This window comes from Petaurus breviceps, unplaced genomic scaffold, assembly GCF_028583685.1.
Source record: "Petaurus breviceps papuanus isolate PSGF00001 unplaced genomic scaffold, PetGlider_PUasm1.0 91041, whole genome shotgun sequence".
NCBI classification, from domain to species: domain Eukaryota; kingdom Metazoa; phylum Chordata; class Mammalia; order Diprotodontia; family Petauridae; genus Petaurus; species Petaurus breviceps.
The window spans coordinates 32,328,182-32,344,961 of NW_027187400.1; positions in this window are offsets into that span (position 1 = coordinate 32,328,182).

A 16,780-nucleotide genomic window follows, 5' to 3' on the forward strand; every position below is an offset into this window, starting at 1 on the left:
TAAAGTATTAGAAGATTAGAAAGGTACAGAGGGACCAGGTCAGGAAGAATTTCCAAAGCCAAAGAGAGAACATAGAGGAAGCCTTTTGTCAAAATTAGAATTTAAGCTGAATCTCAAAGGAAGACAGAGAAATGAATAGATGAAGGCTAGGAGTGAAAGCCTTCTAGAACTGAAAGAACCCCATAGGAACATGGACATAGGAGTTGGAAGTTCAGTTCCATAATGGACTGGATGAGACCTGAAAGTCCCCTTCATCCCATCAGTGAGAAGACTGAAACCCAGAATGTTTAGGGGACATAACAATTTCCCACAGGTACTGAAGTGTAGAGCCAGGCTGCTTCCTACTATATCTCTTGGTTTCCTAACCATTTCTCTTTTAATACGATCTATCCACTTAGCCTCTTGGTTTCAGGTCCACCCTCTTTAGAAGAGAGAAATGAATACTTGCCTCCTTCACAGGAGTACTGAGAGAATTAATTAATGTTTGCAAAGGGTTTTGCAATCCTATGGTGTCCTCAATACAGGAGCATGGGGGTGTTGGTCTAATGAGGATGAAGACAATTGTGGAGGGGGAAACAGTCCTGTATTTGTTAGATTCATTCCCTTTTGATATTTAACAGAATTCTTTCAGTCTTTTTAAAGTTACATAAGTGAATGTCAATGTCATTCCTTTGATGAAGCCATCAGAAAAAATATTTTTTTCCAACTTTTGTTGAGACAAAGAGCTGGAGCTGAAAATCTCCATGTGGGGGAGGGCTCAAAGCATTTATAGGCATTGGGTGACTGTATCTGCATGTAAAAGGACAGGGATATAGAGCGAGGGATTTGATTTGAGAAGTATGAATTCCCCAGCTGTTGTATGAGAAACCCATATGTGGATAATGGCTCCAAATTATGAATAGTAAATAAATCTATTAATAAATCCCCATTATTAGGGATGATGGATGCTGTCCTTCAGGTATGAAAGGCAGGAAGAATAGGAATGATTCAACTGAAGTCCCTTAATCAGAAAGTAAAAATGAAGAAAAGCTTTGAGAGTAAGGATATTAGCTAGACAGGAGGACCTTCCTCTGGGTCCTAAGGAGATTGGTGTCTGGGACAACAAATGTCTTATTAGAGATGATGTGAATTCTAGATGAGATTCTAGAAACAGACAAGCTACTTTTGCAAAGAATTTTATTTTTGAAGTTGAACATGGTTTGAATGTTTTTAGGTCTCTTGATTTCCTCATAAAGTTAAAGAGCCTCAGACTTCTGAAGTAAAAGAACATTGTAAATGAGGAAGAGGAAGAAATTTAGCCTGGGATTTAAACTTCATCTAGGTAGAGAGGAGCACCAAAGCCATGTTCTTGAAACAGCTAGGTGATACACTGGTTAAAGTACTAGATTTACATTCTGGAAGACCTGAATTTGAATCCTGCCTCGGACTCTTACTACTTATATGACAGAGGAACAAGTCCCTTAATTTCTCTCAGCCTCAGTTTCCTCATATGGAAAAAGGGAATAATAATAGTACCTACCTTCCAGAATTGATCTAAAAATCAAATGAGGTACCAAAGGAAGGATGCTTTGCAAACTTTAAAGTGATAAATAAATACTAGCTGTTGGTGGTGTTGTAGTTAGCCTGGTAGGACTGTGCCTCCTAGTATCTGCTAGACACTGTGTTTAAAAGAGCAGAATCTGACTCAACATCTGATAGAGATTATGTGTCCAGTGAAGCAGCTTCCAGAAAAGAAATCAGTGTCCTTCAAAATAGCCTCTGATTAAGACTATACAACCAATACAGCTCCATATGGAGGACTTTTAATGGGAATAGAGCAGTGACATCTCCAAAAGATACCAGTGGCCCTACATCAAACAGCATGACTTTTCATTCCAGGTGTATATGTATCTTGTTCCCTATGCATGCATCCTTCTCCATGTATACCCTGACTGTATACATTCCCTTCATTGTACCCCTGATGTATGCTCCCTACATCCATCCACCTTTCCCGCTGACATTATGAATATTTGTTGGAGTGGATGTCCCAGGTTTAATAGAAGATGTTTCTCACTTTTCTTGTTCTCCGATTCTTGAAATACCATTTCTTTGATCAAATTGTACCCTTTGCTTGGATTTTAAAGGTAAGCATATTGATGGGGGATTTTGATATATAGTTTTAAGAATTTTGAGCCCTGAGCAGCCTTTTTCTGGAGAACATGATCTGAGAGATGGGAGGTGGAGGAGATACCATCTTCAGATGCTATGCTACTTAAAGAAAAGTTGCCCTTGTAGATATTGTAAAGAACACCATTGTAAAGTACAGGAATGAGAATTCTAGATCAATCATGACCTTTGCAACACCTCCGTGCCAATCATGTCTCTAGGTCATACCTGTTTTCTCCCAACATTCCTAACTCCCTTGTGAACATCAGCTTTGTGAGTTGTTCAGTGCTTTTCTGGATTTAAAAAAATGCTTACATTTAAATAAATGGCATGGATATTTTCTATTCAACTTGGATGGTGAAAAATGACATGTAGGGGAGGCTAACTGGCACAATGAATAGAGCCCCAGCTCTGGAGTCAGGAGGACCGAGTTTGAATCTGTCTTCAAAGACTTAATGCTTAACATTTACTAGCTGTGTGACCTTGGGCAAGTAACTTAACTCCAATTGCCCTGCCTTCCCCCCCTCCAAAAAAGAAAAAAAAGAATGACATGTAGATGATTCTCAATACCATGTCTCCATTTTAAGTACTACCTAGAATTCTTCCTACATTCACTAAAGTCTTTATAATATGTACATACTGATATCCTACATACTTCCCAACATCTCAAATGCAACATGGCCAAAACCAAACACATTATCTTCACTCCCTCCAAACATCTATGTCTCTTTTACACTTGTACTACTTTCCTCAAATTCATTTAGAATTGAAATTCTTAACTCATCCAACCTCTACTTCACCAGTTTCAGGGACTGAAAAGTCACTACTTACTATAGCAGTCATTTCTCACTCCATCTTAAATGTTAAAAAAAATCTCTCCTCAGACTAAATACAAATAGGTATCCCTGTAGGATGGTTATAAAAGAGTTAATTGTAAAGAAATTGATATTGGGCTTATCTAAAAAGAAAGTCCCCCAAAATGTGAAGACAAAACCTTTGCATTGTTTAATAAGGAAAGTCAGAGTCTCATTCAAACATACACTTCTTGAAAGCAAGTCAAAATTCAAGACACACTTTGGGTCAGTATCAATTAAAAACTAATGCTCATCATCTCCCACTTGTATTTCATTTTGACCAGATAAACCATCAGATATGGTCATTCAAAGTAAGAGGTATGTAATTAAATAAAAATAGTAAGAAGAAGAAGAATGTATGTCCTCTGAGATACACAATTCTATGTGGCAAATTCCCACATGATTAGTGAGGTAGGGAACATAAATAGAGAATGTGCATATCTCAAATAAGTCATGTTACAAGATCTTGTCTCATTTAAAAAAATGTTTCCACTATTGATGATGTTTTCTGCTTTTTGCACTTGATAGCAAATTGTTGGTATCTTCTGATAGCTAACACTTTTAAAGTACTTTAATATTTTCATAGAATATTATTTATGTTCTCCTTTTTAACTCTTACTATATATAGCCTGTTGGGGGCTGCTATTATCATCTGTATTTTATAGATGAGAAGTTATATGACTTTTTCAGGGTCACACAGCTAGTATATAATCGAGTTTGGATTAAAACTCAGGTTTTTCTTACTCTAAGTCCAGCCTTCTTTCTACGACATGTACTTACCATCTCCTGGTTCTCTTTAGCATATCAATCTGTTGGCTCTCCACTAAACAAATTCTGCTAGTCATCTGTTGTATTTCTCTTGGATACAATTTGCTGGTCCTCCACAGTCTACTATGTAGTCTGTATGCCACAAGGGAGGGGTTTCAGTTCTTTTAGTCCATAGCTTCAGGGACTATTTCACCATTCTCATGGGTCAGGATATTTGCCACAGCAAGCCTGGATAAGCCTGGCTTTTGAACTGCTCCTTTTATGCTTCAACTGTTATGTTCTCATTTTTATCTGCTATTTCAATTGGCATGAATACTTTCCATTCAACTTCCTTCATGCCCCTGATCACTTGCGTAGTTCTATAAATTAAATCACCCCCAGGAGTTTTGCTTAGCTTGACTGGAGGAATGGAATTGAGTTTGTAGTCTTGATCATTTTCTTGCATTCACAAAAACTATTGCTCTCCCCACATGAAGAATTTTAAAAATCAGTGCTGGTATTTACCATGGCAACAACATGGTCATCACTTCATCCTCTTCCAAAGTCTTGAGCAGGAGAGTAGAAAAAACATTTGTCATTCTAAAGACATGAAATGAGATAGAACACAGACTTTATAGATAAACCAATGAATGGGTGTCACCAAAAGGAAACTGGCAACTAATGGAAGTCTAAAATATTACTTTAATAAGACAGGCTCATAGAAACATTTCTAGGAGTAGATGATTTGTATGTGCCTTTCCATGTTCATTCCAGGAGGATTCCTTATCCTAATTAGCCTAGAAGGGTACTGTATTTGTAACTGAACAGTAACAGCACCTCATCTGTCCCAGGGAGAGTGATCAAAGGGGGATTTAATTAAATTTTCATGTTTAATTTTCTTCTTTCATTTCTGCTGTCTCTTTTTAGTCTAATAAATGCCATTCTCAAGGAGCCAAAAAGTTGATTCAGAGTGCAGAGCTTTCTAGAAGTAAGTGAAAAGATGCACTTTTCTGTATCTATGAGTTTGATTTCAGAGAGACTAAATTCTTTCCATTTTCACTTAGTTCCAATTATGTATCTAATTTAGGGTAGCCACATTCACATAATGAATTGTTGGCCCCAGCCATTAGACATCTTAAAATGAATTCAGTTCCAGATTTCCCAAAAAAGCAGGTTGGCATCACATGTACAAGGCCTAGACTTTGGCTCATGTTTCCACAGCATTAAAAAAAAAACCTCTCCAGTTTAGTCTAGCCCCTTCCACTCCATTTATTTAGCTACTTCAGGTGAAGATAAGGCAAAATTTGTTGAAATAATCCAGATAAATTCTTCAATTAATAGCTCACCTTGTGACCAGATTTGCATGTACAAACTCTCTGTATCTATGTCTCTCTATATTTACTCCTGTGTGTGTGTTTTGTTGTTCCCTTTAAATTTGATTTATAGATGGAACATTGCTTTTGATTACAGAGAAAGAAGAGGCAGAGGGGAACTGTAGTAGTTGAAATCAAAAACACCTGCTGAGAGTCCTAGAATGGGGGCATTCAAGGGGATCTTAAAAGTACACGGTACTTAGAAGTATACATGCCTCTACAAATAATGAATCTCATCACCATATGCTTCATTGGCATTTTATTGGTACCTTCTTATTGGGTCTCCCAGACTTTTGCCCTCCCAACTACAAAGAAAAAGTCAACAACTTATTTTTATTATTAACTTTGTGTGAAAGAGGAATTTGTATCCTGGAACTGGTGGAGCCCAAAAAATACTTCAGCTGAATTAAAATCAATAAGCATTTAGTAAGTGGCTGCTACGTGCCAAGCACTGTCCTTTCTACTATGGTTACAATGATCAAACCAAAACAGTTCCTACCTTCAAGGAGCTCACATTTTACTAAGAAAACATGGACACAAATCATAAAATACAGCATGTGAAGTAAATATGAATTAATGAAGATCAATCAACAAGAATTTGTTGAGTAATCACTATGTGCCAGCACTGTGCTAGGTACTATGACCCCAGAGGGTACAAATTAATCCATCAATAAGCACTAATGAAGATGTCTACTGTATATCAGGCATTGTGCTAAGCACTGAGGAAAGAGAAAGGCAAAATACAGTCCCTGCTCTCAAGGAGTTCAACGTATTAAATATATCTCAGGGAAAATAGCTTAGATTCTAATGAGAGATACAATAAGAATTATATAGAATTTGTAAGTATGTATGTATATTTATATATACACACATATATAAGTATATACGCATACACATATTCACTTTATTATATATGTATATATAAAGTACACATAATATATTACATATATGAATATATAATGAATAAATGTAATGCATATGCACACAAATACAATGAATAAATGTTATGACAAAGTAGTTAAATACAGAATACCTTGGGAGAGAGGACTTGAGCCACTGAAAGGGGACATGGGGAAAATTCCATGTAGACGATAATGGGGGGAGGGAGGGAAGGGAGACTAACAGCCAAGAAGATCAGAAAAGGTCTCTTGCAGAAAGTGCTACTTGAATGAGTCCTCAAGGAAGTCAGTAATTCTTAGAGGTAGAAGTTAGGAGGGAATATATTGCAGACATAGGGCAAAAACACAGAAATGAGAGGTGGAATGGCATGCATGATAAAGCTACAAATAAGACTGGAAATGAATACTGGAGACATATTACAAAATGCTTGGATTGCCCAGTCAAGGAGGTGTGCTTTATTTGAGGCAAAAAGAAACTACTGAATCTTGATGAGGATTATTTGAAAAGAAGCTATATTGAGTCACCTTTGCTCTTTGATTCCATAAATGATCATGATCAAATAATTCATGATCTAGTGACTATTGATTATTACATTTCCTGTGTTTAACTAAACTGGTCTCCAGTCATTGAAATGGATCTATCTCTTCTATCTGATCAATTTATGATTTGACCTACTCATGGGTAATCCATTGCCAAGTCTTCTCTATTTTATCTCCACTCATCCCTTTCTCTGCATTCACACAGTCGACACCCTAGGTCAAGCCTTCGCTGTATTTTACCTGAACAACTGCCAAAGTCTCCCAGCTCTTCTCCACACTTCCAATCTCTGCCCCCTTTCTCCATCCTATTAGCTATAGAGCTTCCTGATAATCCTCCCAATGAACTGATGAAATATCACTACCCTGCTCAAATGTCTTCAGCAATTCCTAATTGCTTCTAGAATAATGTAAAAACTCAACAGTTTTTCATTTAAAATCTTTTCCAGCCTGGTTCATATTATCCTTTCAAGAATGATTTCACATTACTATCCCTCACTGTGATCCAGGCAAATTGGCCTACTCACTGAGCATAATCAGTTTACCAAAGCCATGCCTACACAGAAGATGCTCCCCATGCTTGGAATACAGTCCTTTCTTACCTTTTCATCTTAAAATCCTTAACTCTCAAGCTTAGCTCATGAACCAACTCTTGACAAAACCATTCTATAGGAGAGGAAGGGGAGAGGAGAAGAGAGGAGAGAAAAGAGGAGAGAGGAGGGAGGGGAAGGAAGGGGAAGAGAGAGAAAGAAAGAGAGAGAAAGAGAGAAAGAAAGAAAGAAAGAAAGAAAGAAAGAAAGAAAGAAAGAAAGAAAGAAAGAAAGAAAGAAAGAAAGAAAGAAAGAAAGAAAGAAAGAAAGAGGAAAAAAGAAAGAAAGAAAGAAAGAGAGAGAGAAAGGAAGGAAGGAAGGAAAGAAGGAAGGAAGGAAGAAAGAAACAAGGAAAGAAACAAATGAAGGAAGGAAGGAAGAGAATAAAGATTTTTATAACAAAATAGAATGGGATAAAATAGAGTGGGATGGAAAGGGATGTTATAGGAGAGAATAGTAGAAGAGGATGGTATGGAAGTGGTTAGAATAGGCCAAGAAAGGATAGTATGACTGTATGGGAAAGGCTGTCACTCTAGAGTACTAGAAATTATATCAGTTATCTAAAGAAATGCTCCTCCTCCCCCATAAACTTTGTTTATTCTGCTCATTTACTTAGCAAATAACTGATGGGCTAGTTACAAATCATTATTATCCTGGTGAAGATCATTATTAAATGCATAATTACCCCTGAGCATTACTTACTTTTGACTGGATTTGGTTGCTATCCTAAATTTGGATGTCATAAACCTGAATTCCAATGAACAATAAAGCATACTCAAACTCTAACTTTTCAATAATTCAAGTTGATCCCTGCCCCCATATTCCCATGACTGCAAATTAAGACTTTGGCTACAATCAGTCCTCTCTTAGTGAATATGGAAGAGTGATTGGCAGCAGGTTGGAGTATCCCTACATTTCCTGAATTAAGTAGTGTGTGTTTATTCCATCAAAGGATTGTTGAAAGAACAGAGGATATTTAGTCGGGAGAAGAAGAGGCTCAAGGGAGACATGGCTGCTTTATTCAAATATTTGAAGGCCCCCTGTGTGGAAAAGGAAGCATGTGCTTATTTAGTTTGTGTCCATAAGGCAGAACTTGGGGTAATGAAGAAAAGTTGCACATTAATTGCTCAACAAGCATTTTAAATGTCTATTATATATCAGGCAATACAACAGATTTACATTTGACATAAAGGAAAGCCTTCAACTATTAGAGCTATGCCCCAATAGATTAGGCTGCCTCTACAAGCAGTATGGATCACATTATTTTGGAAATTTCCAAATAAACTATGTCCAAAAGGCTATAAAACAGTGCATACTCTTTGATCCAGCAATAATCTTGTAATGGCAAGCAAAGTAGTACTTTGCTGCTTGTTTAAGCTATTAATGTATCTTTGAGTCTCTCCTTTGATTGTTTCAAGTCTTTGTTGAAAATAGTATACACTATGTTGCCCTTAAAAGGTCTAAGGGAATTTGGAGACCTTTCCTGCCCTTAATTGGCCTAACATCATCACATGGAGCCTACTGTGAGAGGAGCTTGCTGAAAATGTGGAACAGGTGTGGAACAGGAGGGGTAGAGGAAGGAGCAGACCAGAGAAAACCTCAATCACAAGCTGGGACCAAGCAGAACTGAGAAGGAAAAGCCTTGTGACTTTGATACTCTGTCACATTCTGTCTGTTGTTTTTATACAGAAGTCCCAAAAAAGAACTTTGCTGTTGTTACAGAAGTCCTGGGACTTTATTGTTGTTTCGTGGTTGATTTCTCAGCAGAAGCCTTGTCTGTTGAGTGGTGTTATTTGTCAGACAGAAAGTGAATTGAGATGACAGTGGCACAATGTGTGTGACTCTGTTAAGCTTAATGTGTATAAATATTATTCTAGCTCTGTTAAGATTTCTCTTCCTAGAAAGAGAAACGGCAAAGGGCTTGGAGTGTAATACTCCCTATGGGCTGAGATATAGAACTGGAGCAGAGAGCTGCCTATGTGTGAATCCAAGTAAGAGCTGGGAACAGTCAACCCATGGAGGAGGAGCCATAGGGTTTAGAAGTCAATCTTGAGTTAAGATGAAAGAAGACTTTACTTGGGTACTCTGTATTGGCTGATGGGATTGTGACTTACTGTGACTAGGTGTGGGTGGTGTTTGTGCTTTCTGCTACTCCATAAGGGAGATTGGAAGCTATTCTTAAGTCAAGATGAAAGAAGACTTTATTTGGGTACTCTATGTTGATTGAGGAGATTGTGACTTACTGAATGATATGTTTTGTTTAAGACTATGCAGCCACCTTAGGAATAAGTTGTTATGTTATATTGCTGTGAATGTTGTGCTTTAGTTTCTTGAATATTTTGCTTTACTTTATTGCCAAATAAGTAGAGAGTTCACTATACTATATGATTATATCCTTGAAGTTGTTCACAGCAGCAGTTCTCCAGACAGCTGCTTGTGGTTGGCTTTATAGGTCTATATGCCAGAGACTGTAAAAAAGGGAAAAGGACCCACAAACACAAAAATATTTACAGCAGCTTTTTTTTTGGTGGCAAAGAATTGATAATTGAGGGGATGCCCATCAATTGGGGAATGGTTAAACATGTTGTATATGAATATAAAGGAATACTACTGTTCTATAAGAAATGAGGAGCAGACAGATTTCAGAAAAACCTGGAAATATTTACATGAACTGATGTTAAGTGAAGTAAGCAGAATCAGGAGAACATTGTACCCAATAACAGCAGTATTTTGTGACGATCAACTATGATAGACTTAGTTCTTCTCAGCCATGCAATGATCCAAGACAATTACAAGGGACTTGTGATGAAAAATGCTGACCAAATCCAGAGAAAGAACTATGAAGTATTAATGCAAATTTAAGCATATTATTTTCACTTTTTTTGTTTTTTTTTCTTTCCTATGTTCCTATGTTCTGAGTTTTCTTTCACAGAATTACTAATGTGGCAACATGTTTAACATGATTGTACATGTATATCCTATGTCATATTGCTTGCTGTTTTGGGAAGGGGAGATGGAAGAGAGGGAAGGAGAAAAATTTGGAGCTCAAAATCTTACAAAGATAAATGTTGAAAATTATCTTTACATGTATTTGAAAAATATAAAATACTATTAAGTAAAAAAAGAAGGTTCCAATCAAAGGCTAAATGTCCTCTTGTTGGGGATTTTGTAGAAGGGATTCTTAGGTTGGGAACATATTGGAATGGAAGGTACAGCTCTGATATCCTCTGCCTGTGAATGTGATGCTTCAGTCTTTCCCCAAAGAATTTGTAGCACTTTGTCTTTTATAATGCCAGAAATGGTGGAGAATAGAAATGTATGTTTATGCAGGATAATAATACCTAAGTTTTTCAGGATTATAAAATATCAGGGTCATAGATTTAGAGCTAAAAGAGACCTCAGTTAGAGGCTATAGAATCCAACCCCTTCATTTTGTAGATAAGGAACCTGAGGCACAGAGATTAAGTGACTTCCCTAATACCACACAGCTATTAAATGTCCAAATCAATATTTGAACACAGGTCTTCCAGACTCCCAATCTAGCATTCTATATACTATTTCAGTTGTGGGGGTGGGGAACCTGAGACTTCAAAGTCACATTTGATCTTCTAGGTCCTTGGTGTGGCCTCTTGACTGAGTCCAAGTTTTCTTTTTTTTCTTTTTTTTTTTTTATATATTTTTAAGCAATCGGGGGTAACTTGCTCAAGGTTACACGGCCAGTTATTTCTGGGTGTGGTGCTGAGTGTCTGAGCCCGGGATTTGATCTCCAGGTCGTCCCAACACTGGAGCCGGTACTCTTACTCGCTGAGCCACCTGGTCGCCCCTAAGCAATTGGGGTTAAGTAACTTGCTCAAGGTTACACGGCCAGGTGTTTCTGTGTGGGTGCTAAGTGTCTGAGCCCGGGATTCGATCTCCAGGTCTTCTCAACACTGGAGCCAGTGCTCTTACTCGCTGTGCTACCTGGCTGCCCCAAGTCCAAGTTTTACAAAACATTTTCTTATTAAGGTAATTTCTTCTATGAAGTTTGGATTCAGTCAAAGGGCTACACCTGAGGACCTAGAGGGCCATGTGTGGCCCCAAGACCTCAGGTTCCCCACCACAGGCACAATAACAATATAAAATTATATTAGAACAACAAATATGCTCAATTCTACTCTTGTACTCGTAAAAATGAAATCTATGTTCTATGTGGGACATTGCCGATTTGTGTAACCCAAGGCAAGTCAGACCATATCTCTGATGTCTTAGTTTATTAATCTAGAGAATATAGATAATGCTTATTAGATTTCCTAACTGATAGGTCTGTTGTGAGGAAAGTATTTTATAGATCTCAAAGTGCTTTATGAATGAGTTATTTTTGTATGATGATGCCAACAATGACAATCATGATGATTTGGTCTTGTCTTCTCTAGGAACCACCCAGGGGATCAGAATGCTAGAGATGAGCAACTGCTGGTTTCAGATGGACTCTCCCAGAATTCCTTTTCTGAATCTCTCATGAAATTTTAAGTGACCAACTGATGGGGAGAACTATTTTGATTCATAAGATATTCCATCACATCCAAAAAAAACTTCAGGGGAAAAGAGATGAGAAGCCACATGGGAGGCTAGCCAGGCAAAAGCCACAGGAGGAAAGCTGAGGAGATATGTGATTCAGTCAACATAAAAGCTACACTTGGGGCTATAGCCTTGAGGCATTAAATCCAAAGTGGAGTGAGTATGAGGCATGTCTGGACCTATGCTGTGTCACCAAAACCTGATACAAACTCCAGATAGAAAATGATGATTCTTCATTCCCTTCTCCTATTTCTATCCCTTTCTTCCCTCTCCAGAGAAGGCTGGAGTCTGTGACTGCAGAAAGATCACAGTCCTCATTCCAAAGTTTGTGCATACTTCTCAAAGACCTTCAACCATGTGAAGTCAATTCTTCTTATGCAGGCAACACCATAGGGCTGTCCAAGGCATTGTCCAACTTAGGTAGAGATACTACATTTATAGAGGGGAAATAATCCTTCTCTAGTGGTGAGTTCTTGTCAGATTCCCTCTCCCACTAATTTACCTTTGCATGCTCTCCCCCATACCCTCTCCTCTATGTACCTCTGACACTTGGAATCCAAAGATATGTTGGAAAATGCTTTGGAGGCAGAGAAATTGTTTCTTCATAGACTAATCCCCTCCTACCTTAGCAATTTTCTTACACCTTATCCCCTACAATATTCTCTTCACTCTAGGGACATTGGCCTCCTGCCTGTTCCACAAACAAGACAGTCCATCTGTCAGGTCTATGGATTTTTTCTGACTGTCCCTATGTCTGGAATGGTCTTTCTCCTCCACTCCAACTTTTGACATTCCTGGCTTCCTTTAAGTCCCAATTAAAACTCAATTTTCTACAGGAAGCCTTTTCCAACCTCTCTTAATTCTAATGCCTTCCCTCTGTTATTTTTTTTTCCTATTTAACCTGGATATAGCTTGTTTGTATATGGGTGTTTATATACATACATATACATGTATGTGTGTGTGTATGTTTGTGTGTTGACTCAACCATTAGGGTTTTTTTAACAGAAACGGGAAGTCAGAAATATTACCTGGAAGTTAATGGTATAAAATGGGAAAAGAGTTGGGTTTGGAGTATGAGATTTTGACTTGGCTGGTACCATTCTTAAGCATTTGCAGCTGCCTTCCAAATATTTCCCAGATGTGGAACAGAAAGATTTAAGGGCAGAAGCCAAAGTGGCAATTGACAAGACACAGTTTTTCCTCTTGGAGAAAATTGTTCAAGTTCCCTCTCTATCCTTCAGAGAACACCCGCTCCTCCCAACCAAGGATATACTTCCTCCAGATAATGAGGTCACTGCTGGGGATAGAGATCTTCAGAGTTGAGTCAGTCAGGTGAATTTTTGATAAGCACCCACAGAGTACACAACACTAACAGAGATATTTGATTCATATTTTAAAATTGACTTGAGATATCCACCTGCCACCATGGAAAGCATAGCTTTATTGAGTAAGAGAGTAACTAACCCTAATTTAAAGGACTTACCTTTCATATTTAATTTGTCTAAAGAATAAATTTTCTTTGGAGAAAAGGTATTTCTGAGTTAAGCCTGCCTTCATAGTTCACTTAGAAAGGAGGGGTGTGGTGGGGAATATATCTATTCATATTTCTAAGAAAAGCCTGCCTAGTGAAGTTGTCTGATTCACAGTTCTAATACAGTTTTTGTTCATGGGAATGTGAGAAACTTTGGAATGCTAGAGTGAATGGAGAACAAGATATGCTTAGGATTTTTTTTATCAAATAAATGAAGAGTTGGAGGACTTTGGGATTAATAACTAGGAAAATATAGGTACCACAAATATTATGTGATAGGTATCAGATGTCATTTAACTGATCATTGAAAGAAGATAAGGTTTTGGTTACCAATCATAAGCTAAGGTAGCATTGTTGACAGAGAAGACATTGTCTAAATCCAGAAAGATAAGAGAAGTGAAAGGTCCATAGGAAAGGTCTGTTGTACCAGGGTAAGAGAGGAACACAGTCCAATATAGTCCAGTGAATGCCATGCCAGCACAAACTGGGACCCAGCAAACTATGAGTAGACCTCTGGGTGACCAAATCAGGCAGCAGTGGCAGTTTCCAGACCTGTTAGCCCACAGATGGTAATGAGATCTGAAAACATATCAGAAAAAGATTTATAGGGGACTCTTTGCTGGCACCAGGGGGAAGATTCTGTTGCATTGCCTATACTGGGATCACAATCCTGGGTCTTAGTTCCAATGAGAGGAGGAGCACTAACACAGCAGAGTGTGCAGCCATAGGTAAGCAGGGACGCTGGTCATAGTTTCAGGACTGAAAAGAATGCCTGTGGTCACTCACAAACCAGTATACAGTTCAGGAGAGTAGCAAACACACTTCTCCGTAGATCATACTACCTTGGAAAAGCCAAAAATTTATAGGTCCTCAGAATTACCTCTGAAAGCAGCTGCACAAAAAAACCTGAAACTTGAGTCAGTGTTCTGTCCATTTGGGAAGCAGAACCCTACTTTAGCAAAGAGTTAAAGTCAAGAAATAGCCTGGAAAATGAGCAAACAACAAGAAAAATTCTGACTATAGGAAGTTACTATGGTGAAAAGGAAGATCAGAGTACACATTCAGAAGGTAACAAAGTCAAGATCACTACATCCAAAGTCTCAAAGAAAAATGTGAATGGGTTCTTAGGTCATGGAAGAGTTCAAGAAGGATGTTAAAAATCAAGTAAGAAAGGTAGAGGAAAAATTGGAAAGATAAATGTGAGTTATAGAAGAAAATCATGGCAGGGGGAAGAGTCAACATCTTGGCAAGGAAGGCACAAAAATACTAAAGAAAATGACACATTGAAAAACAGAATAAACCAAATGGTAAAATGAGGCACAAAAATTCAGTGAAGAGAAGAACTTCTTTAAAACTTGAATTGACCAAATGGAAAGGGAGTACAAAATCTCACTGGAGAAAATAATTCCTCAAAATTTAGAATTGGGAAAGTGGAAGCTAAAGACTTTATAAGACATCATGAAGCAATCAACCAAAATCGAAAGAATGAAAAAATAGAAGAAAATATGAATTGTTTCATTGGAAAAACAACTGACCTAGAAAATAGATCCAGGAGAGATAATGTTAAAATTATTAGACTACCTGAAAATCATGATAAAAAAAACTAGACATCATCTTTCAAGAAATTTTCAAGAAAAACTACCGTGATGTTCTAGAATAAGAGGGTAAAATGGATATTGCAAGAATCCACTGATCACCTCCTGAAAGATATCCCAAAATGAAAAACTCCTAGGAATATTATAGCCAAATTCCAGAGTTCTCAGGTTAAGAAGGAAATATTCCAAGCAGTCAAAAGGAAACAATTCAAGTATCATGGAGTCACAGTCAGGATAACACAAGATTTAACAGCTTCTACATGAAAGGATTGGAGGGTTGGAATGTGATATTCCAGAGGGCAAAAGAGCTAGGAGTGCAACCAAGAAACACTTACCCAGAAAAATTGAGGGGAAAAATAGACATTTGATGAAATAGAGGATTTTCAAACATTCTTGGTGACAAGACCAGAGCTAAATGGAAATTTTGACTTTCAAATACAAGACTCAAGAGAAGCATAAATCAGTAAACAGAAAAGGGACTTAATATGGTTAAACTGTTTACATTCCTACATGGGAAGATGCTATTGGTAACTCATAAGACCTTGCTCATTATCAGGGTAGTTAGAAGGAGCATATATAGATAAAGGGAACAGGCATTAATTGAATATAAAGGGATGACACCAAAAATTAAATTAAAGGGTGAGAGAGGAATGTATTGGGAGAAAGAGAAAGGAAGAGGTAGAATGAGGCATAGAGATGATAAGACTTTTCCAGAATCATACAACATTTATCCTTGCTTCTGGAGCTAAAGGTAGCAGAAAAGACATTGTGAAGAAAGTAGAATTTCACAAAGTAGAAGTAAGAACGATGTAGGATTTTGACAGAGAGGATTTTGAGATGGACAAAGAACACTCTTGGTATAGAAAAGTACTTAACCCCCTACACACAGCACACACAATGCCTTACTGTCTTTTCCTTACTTTTGCTTGATAGCACTATTTGACATGCACTTCAGATCAATCTTACATTTATTAAGCAATTACTCTATGAGAAAGTAAGGTTCTGACTGTATAACTCATGCTTCTGTATCCTCAATACTTTCATAATACATGGAACCTGATAAATACACAAAAAATACTTAATGATTGATTTTGAGAACCAAAAGACTCCTCCATTTATCTGAATCCTTCACATCCTTTAAAGATCAAGACATATCTACCTCATTCCTAAAGCCTTTCTTGATCACTCCAATGTAGGTTCTCAACCCAATAAGTTCTCATAACACTGTCATAGTCACCAAAATTTTCTTAAGGGCTTGACTACACTGTGATAGCACTAATAGAGATAAATATTATAGATAAGACATAATCCCTACATTCATGAAACTTACAGGGCAGTAGTAAAATATAACTTACACAGGCAACTAACAATCTAATGCGTTCATTACAGAGGTATAATTTAAAGTGTTACATGAGGTCATGGGGAAGGGGAAACTATTTTTAAATTACATGTTAAATAACCACCCACACAGTAAGCAATCAAACAATTATAAAAAAACAAGGGGTAAAGTCTTAAATAAAATCCTATAGTAATGAATATAACAAAATGAAGACCAAATGAATAATAATTTTCAATAAACTTACAAAGGCTTTGGCTGTTTCCTTCCAACTCAGCTTCTAATTCTGAAATTCCATATTTGCCCTTTCTTTGTCTCTCTTCCCTTAGTCCCTCCTTCTGCCATGTTATTTTCCTTTCTTACTTTTTTCTCTCTTCTTCCCTTTCTTTCTATCTTTCTTTCTTCCTTCCTTCCTTTCTTCTTTCTTTCCTTCCTTCTTTCCTTCCTTCCTTCCTTCCTTCCTTCCTTCCTTTCTTTCTTTCTTCCTTCCTTCCTCTCTTCTTTCCTTCCTTCCTTCCTTCCTTCCTTCCTTCCTTCCTTCCTTCCTTCCTTCCTTCCTTCCTTCCTTCCTTTCTTTCTTTCTTTCTTTCTTTCTTTCTTTCTTTCTTTCTTTCTT